The 13,221-nt window shown below is 47.1% G+C and overlaps 1 protein-coding gene across 8 annotated transcripts in view; it reads right to left on the bottom strand.

The window, feature by feature from the left end:
• LOC140410857 (four and a half LIM domains protein 2-like) overlaps positions 1-13,221 on the bottom strand; it is a 191,374-nt gene that overhangs the window by 87,081 nt on the left and 91,072 nt on the right. For 5 of the 8 annotated variants that reach the window (XM_072499565.1, XM_072499568.1, XM_072499564.1 and 2 more), the window contains one exon: positions 5,787-5,867. The exons of the other annotated variants lie outside the window; for them this stretch is intronic. The gene's annotated coding sequence lies outside the window, so the exon portion shown is untranslated. The remainder of the gene's footprint in view (positions 1-5,786; positions 5,868-13,221) is intronic. 8 annotated transcript variants of the gene reach the window in all.

Below are 13,221 nucleotides of genomic sequence, written 5' to 3'. Positions count from 1 at the left end.
GGTTGGGGATTGTTTGGGGACTCTATAAAGGGAGGAGAGGGTCGGTCGGGGGGGGTGGGGGGGGGGCAGTTGCATGTTGGAAACCATGGTGGTGAGGTGTGGTAAACCACTGTAGTATATTGTATGTGTATTGTGGTAAACTCTACTGTATTACGTGTAATGTGTTAAACCACTGCCTGATGGCTCTGCCTCCCCTCGGTCTCGGTATAAAGGTGGCTGGTCTCCGCCTCTGCCCCAGTTCGGGATCAGATGCCAGGAGGCTTTCTGTTTAGCTTATTAAAGCCTCAGTTACATTCACTACTCGTCTTGTGTTCATTGATGGCACAAAAGTTTTGCCTGCAATGGACACAAGACACCCTCCAAATGTGGTTCCTCCTTTCCTTCTATCACTGCATGTATTATTGCAGTAGATGCAAAAGCAGGTGCTAACTGGCCATTAATTGGCTGCACCTGAGGAAAAACTGATGCCAAAAACAAAAATATTTGTTTTAAACTCAACAGGATCATTTCCTGACTCCCACTCCCAATGAGGAAGGCCTATTTGCAAATTTACTGACAACTGTCCCATCAATTCAAACAATGTAACATACCATTTTTCCTTGTCATTCAGTCATGGGTGCTGCTGGGACTACAAGAAGAGGATGTTGTACTGTGGGACCTCAATGGTCTCAAGGGCTGCTTGGCTGGCTGATACCTCATCTGCCCACCATATTGTGGAGGACAGCTCAAGTGGCTGGTTGCTTAGGCAGTGGTTTAGGGGCTGGTTTAGTACGGTGGGCTAAATAGCTGGCTTATAAAGCAGAGCAAGACCAGCAGCGCGGGTTCAATTCCCGTACCAGCTTCCCCGAACAGGTGCCGGAATGAGGCGACTAGGGGCTTTTCACAGTAACTTCATTTGAAGCCTACTTGTGACAGTAAGTGATTTTCATTTCAAGTGCGATCTGGAAGGTTCTATTTTATGTGCCATCTCCTCCTGAAGTACACTGGTGAGAGGAGAGGGGGAAGTTAGGAAAGGGGGCTAAGATTTAGCCCAGTCTTACTTATCATCTCAGAGGTTCTCATAAAGCAACTATACCTCATTTTATATGGAAAGAAAATGGGATATAACCAATGCTGCAATTCTGAATTAAAAGCAGGAAAATAAACTTTTCGTGGTTTGGCATGTATTCCAAATTAACGCTTCAGAACAGAGGCTGATACAATGAATGAAATGAAATGAAAATCACTTATTGTCACAAGTCGGCTTCAAATGAAGTTACTGTGAAAAGCCCCTAGTCGCCACATTCCAGCGCCTGTTTGGGGAGGCTGTAACGGGAATTGAATCATGCTGCTGGCCTGCCTTAGTCTGCTTTCAAAGCCAGCGATTTAGCCCTGTGCTAAACAGCACCTATGCTGCACATTGTGGTTATTTGGGTGTGGCAGTCAGCACAGTGTCACCCTGGTGCAAACCTTCACATGAGTGGAGGCCATGCTGCATAGTGAATCCCGACATGGAGATCTCAGTGTCCACCATGACTTCTATCTGTAGGTGCTGGCCTTCGTGTTTTAATTCCTCAAACCTTGCCTGTACTCAGTCAGACTCTGTGCCACAAGTACTAATTTATAAAATGAATGAAACAATTAATAATTAAAATGCTTCTGCTCCATATTTAAAAAGGAGTTCCAGAGTTGTATGTTACCAAAATCCATTTGCAATGATTCACATGGTTTTATTAGCTAATAGCAAAGTGACACTATTTTCTTTTGGCTGCAGTGATCAAACTGCAGACAAATATGGTGGGACCTGCTTCAATCAGGACTACAGCAAGATATAAATGTGTTTTACAACATGCAATTTTGCAGGACAAAGAGACCAAAGAAAATCTTTTCCACAGAAGTATTCTTGTGTAAAAGGAGACAGAAAACAGCTGCAGCTGCTGACATTGGGAATATCGGTACAATTGTCTGTTGGATTGCCCAGAAACAGAACCTAGAAGCTGGGACTGAATGCTTACAAACACATGTTTTCAGGAAATATCAAGGCTCTGTAGTTTCTCAAATTAAATTAATGTCAATTTATGATTTAATAGAATTATTGAATGACACAATGCTTCTTTTATGAATTTGATTGGATGCCATGCATTTATCAGAAATTGGTATGAGCATGGTCTTAATACATTAAAACACACTACAAGAAAGAAGAATTTGATCTAACAAAGCTATTGACAATTAACTAATTGATTCATATCTATTTATTCAAAATGAATGGAAAATAGGAACTTGACCAATGGATAATTAATTTACAAGAAAACAACTTTAAACAAATATGAAGCATCTATTTGGTAGCAAACTGCTCATTTTCTTTTTATTCCATCATGGTATGTGTGTGTCACTGCCTAAGGAACCTTGGTGCGTTTGTGCAGTGCATCTTGTAGATGGTACCTCTGTTGCCCTGTTCGTCAATGGTGGAAGGAATGAATATTTGTTGGGTGGGGTGCCAATCAAACATACTATATTGTACTGGATGGTTTGTGCTTCCGGAGTGTTGTTGGAGCTGCACTCATCTGGGCAAGGAGTACTGGAGGGTATTCCATCACACCCCTTATGTGTGCCCTGTAGATTGTGGACAGGATTTTGGGAGTCAGGAGGTGAGTTGCTCATCACAGGAATCTTAGCTTCTGACTTGCTCTTGTAGCCACAGTATTTATAGGGCTAGTCCAGTTAAGTTTCTGATCAATAGTAACCCCTAGGATGTTGATAGTAAGAGATTCAGTAATGGTTATGTACCTGATGGAGGAACCCAGCACATCTGTGCAAAAGACAAGGCTGAAGCATTCACAATGATCTTCAGCCATAAGTGCCGAGTGGATAATTCATCTTGGTCTCCTCCAGAGGTCCCCAGCCTCACAGATGCCAATCTTCAGCCAATTGGATCCACCTCACGTGATATCCAGAAATTGCTAAAGGTACCGAATACTGCAAAAGCTATGAACACTGACAAAATTCCAGCAATAGTACTAAAGATTTGTGCTCCAGAACTTGTAACACTCCTAGCTAAGCTGTTCCAATACAGTTAACATATTGGCATCTACCTGGCAAGATGGAAAATTGCCCAGATGTGTCCTGTACACAAGAAACAGGACAAATCCAATCCAGCCAATTACTGCCCCATCAATCTATTCTCAATCATTAATAAAGTGATGGAAGGCATCATAAATAGCGCTATCAAGCAGCACTTACTCAACAATAGCCTGCTCACAGACACTCAGTTTGGGTTCCGCCAGCGTCACTCAGCTCCTGACCTTATTACAAACTTGGTTCAAACGTGGACAAAAGAGCTGAACTCCAGAGATGAGGTGCGAGTGACTGCCCTTGACATCAAGGCAGCATTTGATTAAGTATGGCATCAAATAACCATTTAATTATTTGGTTGCAAATAACTGGAGTCAATGGGAATCAGGAGGAAACTCTCCGCTGGTTTGAGTCATGCCCAGCACAAAGGAAGATGGTTGTGGTTGTTGGAGGTCAGTCATCTCAGTAGTGGGACATCACTGCATGAGATCCTCAGTGTAGTGTCCTAGGCCTAACCATCATCAGCTGCTTCATCAATGACTTTCCTTCTAACATAAGGTCAGATGTTGGGATGTTCACTGATGATTTCACAATGTTCAGCACCATTCACGACTCCTCAGACATTGAAGTAGTTCACGTGCAAATGCATAAGACCTGGACAATATCCAGGCTTGGGACGACAAGTGGCAAGTAACATGCACGCCACGCAAGTGCCAGGCATGTAATAAGAGAGAATGAAACCATTATCCCTTGGCATTCATTATATCGTCATTTATTCACAGTCGCCGGGTGCAAATCCTGGTACTCCCTCCCTAACAGCAATGTGGACCACATGGACTGCAGTGATTCAAGAAGGCAGCTCACCACAACCTTCTCAAGAGAAGTTAGGGATGGGCAATACATGCTGGCTGAGCCAGCGAGGCCCACATCCCATAAAAATGATTTTTAAAAATTATGCCAGGCTGTTGCTTGACTCGTCTATGAGACAGCTCTCCAAATGTGGGTACAAGCCTCCAGATGTTAGTAAGGAGGACTTTGCAGTGTTGACAGGTTAGGTTTGCCATTGTCAATTTTGGTGCCTGATTTGATGCCGGGTGGTCCATCCAGTTTTATTTATTTTTATTAACTTTGTAGTGGTTTGATACAACTGAATGACTTGCTAGGCTATTTCAGAGGATTGGATTGGATTGGATTTGTTTATTGTCACGTGTACCGAGGTACAGTGAAAAGTATTTTTCTGCAAGCAGCTCAACAGATCATTAAGTCCATGAGAAGAAAAGGGAATAAAAGAAAATACATAATAGGGCAACACAATATATACAATGTAACTACATAAGCACTGGCATCGGACGAAGCATACAGGGTGTAGTGTTAATGAGGTCAGTCCATAAGAGGGTCATTTAGGAGTCTGGTGACAGTGGGAAAGAAGCTGTTTTTGAGTCTGTTCGTGCATGTTCTCAGACTTCTGTATCTCCTACCCGATGGAAGAAGCTGGAAGAGTGAGTAAGCCGGGTGGGAGGGATCTTTGATTATGCTGCCCGCTTTCCCCAGGCAGCGGGAGGTGTAGATGGAGTCAATGGATGGGAGGCAGGTTTGTGTGATGGACTGGGCGGTGTTCACGACTCTCTGGAGTTTCTTGCGGTCCTGGGCCGAGCAGTTGCCATACCAGGCTGTGATGCAGCCCGATAGGATGCTTTCTATGGTGCATCTGTAAAAGTTGGTAAGGGTTAATGTGGACATGCTGAATTTCCTTAGTTTCCTGAGGAAGTATAGGCACTGTTGTGCTTTCTTGGTGGTAGCGTCGACGTGGGTGGACCAGGACAGATTTTTGGAGATGTGCACCCCTAGGAATTTGAAACTGCTAACCATCTTTATTTAAGATATTTAAGATAAACAATATTACCATTGATCTGGATTCACGTGTAGGCCAGACCAGGTAAGGACGGCAGGGTTCCTTCCTTAAAAACGATTAGGTAATCCGATAGGATTGTCAGCAATTGACAATGATGGGATTTGAGCCCAGATCCCCAGAAGATTAAACCGGGTCTCTGGTTTACTAATCTCGTGACAATACCACTGAGCTACTGCCTCCCTAATAGATTTCCTCTTTGCGTGTCGTACCAATTTTTATGAATTACCTTACCTATATAGTAAAAATATATAATTGGAAGAGGGATAATTTCAATGGGTTGAGAATGGTGTTTTAGAATGAAGTATTGACAGGGAATAATTTTACAAAGAAGCAGCTGTCTTTCAGAGGGACTGATTCGGCTACAAGTACAGGTACGATGAACATCTGGGGGTTGCAATTAACCAGAAATGTAACTGCATGAGCCTTCTCAAAATCGTTGCTACAAGAAGTCAGAGGGTGGGAATTCTGCACAAGAAACTCACCCCTTGACTCCCCAAAGCCTATCCAACATCTACAAAGCAGGAGTGTGACACAACACTTGCCTGGATGTGCACTGTTGCAGCAACAATCAAGAAGCTTCACACCATCCAAGACAAAGCAGTCTACTTGATCGTCAGCCCATCTGTAACCTTAAACAATCTCTCACTCCACCACCAGTACTCAATGATATTAATATGGACCATCTACAAGATATGTTGCAGCAAACCACTTAGGCTCCTTCAACAACACATTCCAAACCCATGAGCTTTACCACTTGGGGATAAGTGCACAGAATATTTTGGAGTATCACCACCACCTAAAAGTTGCACTCTAAGCTACTCACCATCCTGAAGTGGACTATATTGCTGTTCCTTCACTTTTGTTGTGTCAAATTCCTGGAAATCCCTGCCGAACGGTATGGTACCTACAACAGATGGACAGTGATAGTTCAAGAAGGCTGTCCACCACCACCTTGTGAAGGGCAACTAGCATTGGGCAATAAACGCTGACCTTGCAAGCAATGTTCATGTCCCATGAGTAGATTAAAATAAAGTTGAAGTATATTCCCACAAGGAGGCAAGGTGGGGAAACTCAAGACCGCGCTCCCTCGATGATAAAAGAGATAGTAAGATGAAGTAGAAAAATAAGGAATATTACAGATGTCAGGTTTATATTACAAATGAGAACCAGTCTAAATATAGAAAATTCAGAGGGACAGTGGGAAAGGAAATGAGAGGCAACGAGAGACTATGAGATGAGACTGGCAACTAACATAAAGAGAGACCCCAAATGTCTTCCATAGGCAAATAAATAGTAAAAGGAGAGTAAAAGGACTAAGTAGGGACAAAAAAGGAGGCATAGGATATGGCAAAGATACTAATTGCATCTGTATTTACTGTTACCTAAGTTATACTGAAGACAGAGGTAATTGAGATGCTGTATGGGCTAAAAATTGATAAAGAAGAACATAAGGAGTGGCACAGTGGTTAGCACTGCTGCCCCATGGCACCAAGGACCCAGATTCAATCGTGGCCCCGGGTCACTGTCCATGTGGAGTTTGCACATTCTCCCCGTGTCTTCGTGGGTCTCACCCCCACAACCCAAAGATTATCAGGATATTGGATTGGCCACATTAAATTGCCCCTTAATTGGAAAAAGAAGAACTTAAGAAATACGAGCAGGAGGAGGCACTTTGGCCTGTTGATCCAACTCCACCATTCAATAAGATGATGGTTGATCTGATTGTAACTTTAACTCCAATTTGCTGTCTGCGCACCCTGTAACCTGTAGTTCCCATGAAGGCCAAAAATCCTGTCTAGCTCAGACTTGACATATTCAATGATGCATCTTCTACTGCTCTCTGGGGTATTGAATGCCAAATATTAATAATTCTCAGACAAGAAATTCATCTCCATCTTAAATGGGAGACTGCTTATTTTGAAACTGTGCCGCCTAGTTCTGGATTCCCCTATTGGGAGAAGCGTCCTTTCAGCATCTGCCCTCTGATGCCCCCTCAGAACCTTAAATGTGTCAAAAAGATCACCTCACATTCTTCTAAACTCCAATGAGTAAAGGTCCAATCTGCTGAACCATTCTTCTTAAGGCAATCCCTTCATCACAGGAATCAACCATGTGGACCTTGTCTGAACTGCCTCCAATTCAAGTACATCCTTCCTTAACTATGGAGATCAAAACTGTGCAGAGTACTTTAGATGCAATTTCATTAATGCGGTGTACAGTTGTAGCAAGACTTTCTTCCTTTTCTGCACCACCCCTTTTGCAATAAAGACTAACATTCCATTTGGCTTCCTAATTATTTGTGATTCATGTATAGTACAAAGACACACAAATCCCTCTGTACAGCAATACTCTGCGACCTTTCTCCAATTAAATAATATTATTTTCTATTCTGCCTGCCAAAGTGGGCAACCTCACATCCATCCACATTATACTTCAACTGCTCATTCATTAAATCTATGTTAAACCCTTTTCAGATTCTGTTTATCTTCTCACAACTTGCTTTCCTTGTGTTTCATTGTCAAATTTGGCTATGGTACGCTCAGCCCCTTCATTCCAGTCATAAATAAAGATTGTAAATAGTTGAGGCTCCAGCACTAGCCCCTGTGAATGATCAGCCAGCTGAAGTGAATTGGGACACTAGGCTGGGGCATACATCATAACAACATAGAAAATAGGAGCGGGGGAGGCTATTCGGTCCTTTGAGCCTGCTCCGCCATTCATTATGATCATGGCTTCATTAGAGAAGCAGTGGCTTTCCTATTCCTTATATTCCTACTATGAAGGAAAAATCGAAGGTGAGGAGCCACCATCTGTGGTCAACCAAAGAAGGGAAAAAACACGCAACTGCACAAAGATGAGTGGCAGGTCAAATGATTGGTCAGAATATAAAGCACAGCAAAGAATGACTAAAAGGGTAATCAGGAGAAATAAATTACAGTATGAGAGAAAGCGAGCTCGAAATGTAAAAATGGATTGCAAGAGTTTCTATGATATTGATAAAGGAAAATAGTTATTAAAGTGAGTGCTGGTCCTGGGACTTAATAGAAGGTAATAAGGAAATGGCGGATGAAATGAACAAATATTTTGCTTCTGTCTTCACTAGAGAGGATACAAAAATGTTCCGGTAAGAGCCGTGACTCATGAAGTGGAAAGGAAGGTGTACTGAGAAAATTGTTGGAGCTGCGGGCTGACAAGTCTCTGGGTCCTGCTGGATTTCATCCTAGGAACTTATAATTAGGTCATGAATAGGTTGGGTTTTAATTTTCCAAAATTTGCTAGATTCTGGAAAGGTTCCATAAGACTGGAAAGTAGCAAATATAACCCTTCTACTCAAGAAGGATGGAGAGAGAAAACAGCAACCAGTTAGCTTGACATCTGTCGTGGGAAAGGTGTTAGAATCAATCATCAAGGAGGTTTTAGCTGGATAATTTGAGAAACTCAAGGAAATCAGGAGGAGTCAATATGGTTTTGTGAAAGGGAAATCATGTTTAACCAATTTATTTGAGTTGTTTGAAGGAGCCATATGTGCTATGGATAAAGGGGAGACGTGTTGGTCAGGATTCTCCGTTACTGCGACTAAGTGCCGCTCATACGGAGAATCCACGGGAGGTTTAAGCCAAAGAAATTGGCGTGTACCCCTCACCGATTCCAGTATCGGTGAGGGGCTAGCACCGGTGCCGACCAAATCCCCGCCTCCTGTGCCGCAAACAGCCAGCAAATGGCCGGGTTCTGGGCTGCCCATGGGCTGACGATTTGCAACAGTTGCGCAGCCATGCGCGGACCGAACCCACCATCCGTGACCCCACAGCCCACCCCCTCGCCACACCCCATCAGTCCCCCCAGCCCTCACAGAAGCCCCCGGGCCAGCAGCACGGATCCCAACAGAGTGTGGTGGTGCTGGGCACAGTCCGCAGCTGCCACGCCGGGTTCACGATTTGTGCGAGGACATGTGTCCCGCGCCGTCAGGAACTTCGCCCATTGGGGGTGGAGCATCGCGAGTGAGCCGGCCGATGAGGCACCATTGGCACTGCAACTACGCATGGCATGCATTCGATGATGCCGGCTTGGAGGGGGCAGAGACTCGCAAATTGGCATCAAACCGGTGCCGGCCCCAATTCCGGCATCGGAATCGATTTTCTGCCTGATCGCCGATTACGATTTTGGCGTCGGGCAACGCCTTGGATTTCCAGAAGGCATTTGATAAGGTGCCACATTAAATGTTATTGCGGAAAATATAAGCTCATGGTGTAGAGCGTAACACATTAGCATGGATAGAAGATTACCTGGTTGACAGGAAACGGAGTATGCATAAATTGTTCTTTTTCTGATCAATGAGTGGAGTCCAGCAGGAGTCGATGCTGGGGTCTCAACAGTTTATAATATATATCAATGACTTAGATGAGGGGAGTGAAGGGTTGGGAGCTAAATTTGTAGTTGGCACTAAGATATGCAGGAAAGTATATTGTGATGAGGACAAGGGAGGTTGCTGACCAATATAGGTAGATTGAGTGAGTGGGCAGAAATCTGGCAGATGGAGTATAATATGGGAAAATGTGAAGTTTTTCACCTTGGAACTAGCTGCCATCCAGATGGGTTTCGGGCTTCTGGAACAGATAGTCCCATTGATTGTGGAGATGCAGTCACAGAGCCAGGGACTACATGAGGGGTTATCGGCGAGCATCCAGCACCTGCAGGTGGAGTTGGAGGAATCTAACCGCGTGCAGGAGCTGGGGGTGGAGCCGACCAGCTACCCAGGCCAACACCGCACAGGTGGTGTCCGCAGTCAAGGTACTGGAGGCAAAGATTTTTTTTTGTGGATCTATGTCTATGGATCAGCATGCCTAAGGTCTGGGGCATTCTGTTCAGGCACGGGCCGAAGCCCAGGGTGGTATTGCCAACTCACTGGCAGCCATGTGCCAGAGCCACTTGGAAATTGCAGCAGGGCTTCTGAGCGTGCCCCAGTCACAGCGGGCCATGGTTGAGAACATTGGCAACATTGGCCAGGCGCTGGCCGACGTGGTGTGGACAGAGTGAGGTGGCCCAGTGCCAGAGGGAGATGACACAGTCACTGGCAGAACAGTGCGGCACCTCGAGCAGCAGCCGGGACCATCCAGACCCGGTCTCCCCAGGGGGCGGCCGCCGAATATGACCCAGGTTGCAGGGCCGGGAGGGGGGGGGGCGGGGGGGGGGGGGGGGGGAGGATACGATGTCCGTCTGTCGTTCCCCCCCCCCCCCGCCAGTTGGTGATTCTGGAGGTGATCTGAGTGTCCCCTGAGTGTTGGCCCTGGAGCACAAGTCGAGCTGGCCTCCCGTGCCTGCCTGGGCAACTGGCCCCTACCCATCCTCATCCTTCCCCACATCTTCCTCAGAGGAGGAGGCCTGGCCTTCATCCTCCTGCTCCAACATTTTGCCTCTGTGCTGCCACGATGCGGGTGACCTTCTCAGCATCATACTGCGCTGCTCCAGAGCAATCCAGGCACCCAAACCACATCTTCAGGATGCCAAAGCACTGTTCGATCACACCCCTGGTCGTGGCAAGGGCCTCGCTGTCGCGGGTCTCTGCGTCGGTCTGTGGCCTTCAAATAGGCGTCATCATCCATGACTGCAGCGGATGGCCCCTGTCACCCAAGAGCAACCCCCCCCCCCCCACCGGGGGGTGAGGGGACGTCTCGAACATGTCCGGAATCGTCGAGTATGGCAGGATGAAGGCATCGTGCACACTGCCCGGGTATCGGGCACAGATGTGTATGATGCGCAGCTGATGGGCACAAATCAGCTGCATGTTCATCGAGTGGAACCCCTTTTGGTTTGTGTAGATTAGCCTGTCATCTGCAGGTGCTTGTAGGGTGACATGCATCTAGTCGCTCACCCCCTGGACCCGGTGCATGTCGGCGATGGCTGCGAACACCCCTGCCCGGGCATCCTGGTGTGCTCCGGCTCAAATGGATGTATTGCACCGACCGGGCATATAGGGCCTCTGTGACAGCATGGATGTACCTGTGCACCAAGCTCTGTCATATCCCGGACAGGTCCCCACTCCGCGCCTGGAAGGAGCCTGTGACGTAAAAGTTCAGGGCGACCGTCACCTTGACGGAAAACCGGTAGTGGATGTCCTCCCCCATTACCCCGCACTGCCAAGTGCGTAATGATCTGGAAGATATGTCGCACTGTCTCCCTGCTCAGCCGGAGTCTTTGATGGCATGCCCGGTCTGGCAGGCTCTCGAATGACAGGCACTGCCGGTACACGAGAGGCCTCATGTGGTGCCTCTTTGGCACCTCCTCCTCGGCCTGTTGGGCTGCCAGATCTCCAGCCTGTTCTTCTGGCACACGCTCCACTGCTTCAGCTTCCTCCTCGAGCACCTCCATCTCGTACAGCCCCAGGGCTGCGGCGACTAAAAGGAAGGCCACCTTTTCTGGTCGTATCCCAATATTCATTATCTGCAGGTGGTGAAAGGCCAACATAAGACCATAAGACATAGGAGCGGAAGCAAGGCCATTCGGCCCATCGAGTCCACTCCACCATTCAATCATGGCTGATTTCAACTCCATTTACACACTCTCTCTCCATAGCCCTTAATTCCTTTAGAAATCAAGAATTTATCAACTTCTGCCTCAAAGACACTCAATGTCCCGGCCTCCACCGCCCTCTGTGGCAATGAATTCCACAGGCCCACCACTCTCTGGCTGAAGAAATTTCTCCTCATCTCTGTTCTAAAGTGACTCCCTTTTATTCTAAGGCTGTGCCCCCGGGTCCTAGTCTCCCCTGCTAATGGAAACAACTTCCCTACATCCACCCTATCTAAGCCATTCATTATCTTGTAAGTTTCTATTAGATCTCCCCTCAACCTCCTAAACTCCAATTAATATAATCCCAGGATCCTCAGACGTTCATCGCATGTTAGGCCTACCATTCGTGGGATCATCCGTGTGAATCTCCGCTGGACCCGCTCCATTGCCAGTATGTCCTTCCTGAGGTATGGGGCCCAAAATTGCTCACAGTTGTCATGATATTCAAACACACACATCATGATGGACACACCAACAGACAAATCAGAACACACAACACCACAACCAATCACACACAAAGACAGGAACCATATAAAAGCACGAACACGACACCTGGTGGACGGTAGGTCTGGGGACAAGGACACGGACATGACCTGTTTTAACATCACAAACAGGGAATCCCCACGTGCAGAGTATCAAGACAAAACTGTACATAGAAAGTTTAAATAAAATAGCGTTGTACCATATACAACTGTGCTGGCTCATCTGTGTGTCAGAACGCCCAACACCACATGGTACAGGAGTGGATCGATACCTGCCAACTAACCTGCCATTCTGGACATGGACCGCACCGACAAACCGCAGCCGTTGCAAGTCACGGGGAACCTTGGTACCAATTGGAAGCTCTTCAGGCAGCGATTTGACCTGTACATCCGAGCCAACGAGAAACAGAGTGCCTCGGATGAAACGAAGATTGCACTGCTCCTCTTCTACGCAGGGCAGCACGCCCTCGACGTCTTCAACTCACTGGTGTTCGAAGAAGGGGAAAACCAATCCAAGTATGACACGGTCATCCTCAAACTGGACCAGCACTTTAATGTTGAAGTGAATGAAAGTTTTGAAAGATACCTCTTTCAGCAACGCCTGCAAGATAAGGAGGAGCTTTTTCAACCCTTTTTGACGCACCTCCGAATTCTAGCGCAGTCCTGCGGTTACGGCAGCACCACAGAGTCCATGATCAGGGACCAGATTGTTTTTGGCGTTGCCTCCAGTGGCCTACGCCAGCAGCTTCTTAAAATAAAAGGCCTCACCTTAGCGTCTGCTGTGGAAGTCTGTGTCCTCCACGAGAATGCAACCTGCCGTTTAGCCCGATTTCAGGCGTCCGAATTGGCACGGAGGGGGTCCCCTGCCGTCGAATCGGCAAGCCAGGCCGCCCACGACGCCGAACGCATCCAGGCCGTTGATTACTTCCCCACCCGCGGCCCCGACGACAGGGGCCGCTTCCCGCGCTTTTCGCGGTCTCCCGCGCTGGTGTGCGCCAAAAATAACGGCCACATCGAGGGACGCACTGCGCAGGCGCGCCCACCGCAAGATCGTACTGCGCATGCGCAGTGGCGCAACGAACGCCGTGACGTCATGAGGTGCGGCAATTGTGGAGCTGTACACTTAAAAGGGCAATGTCCTGCTAAAAACCGACAGTGCCTCAGATGTGGCAAGGTGGGCCACTACGCTGCCCACTGTCGTGCGGCTCG

This window comes from Scyliorhinus torazame, chromosome 4 (genome assembly GCF_047496885.1).
Source record: "Scyliorhinus torazame isolate Kashiwa2021f chromosome 4, sScyTor2.1, whole genome shotgun sequence".
Taxonomy (NCBI): Eukaryota; Metazoa; Chordata; class Chondrichthyes; order Carcharhiniformes; family Scyliorhinidae; genus Scyliorhinus; species Scyliorhinus torazame.
This window is presented reverse-complemented; position numbering and strand designations above follow the sequence as displayed.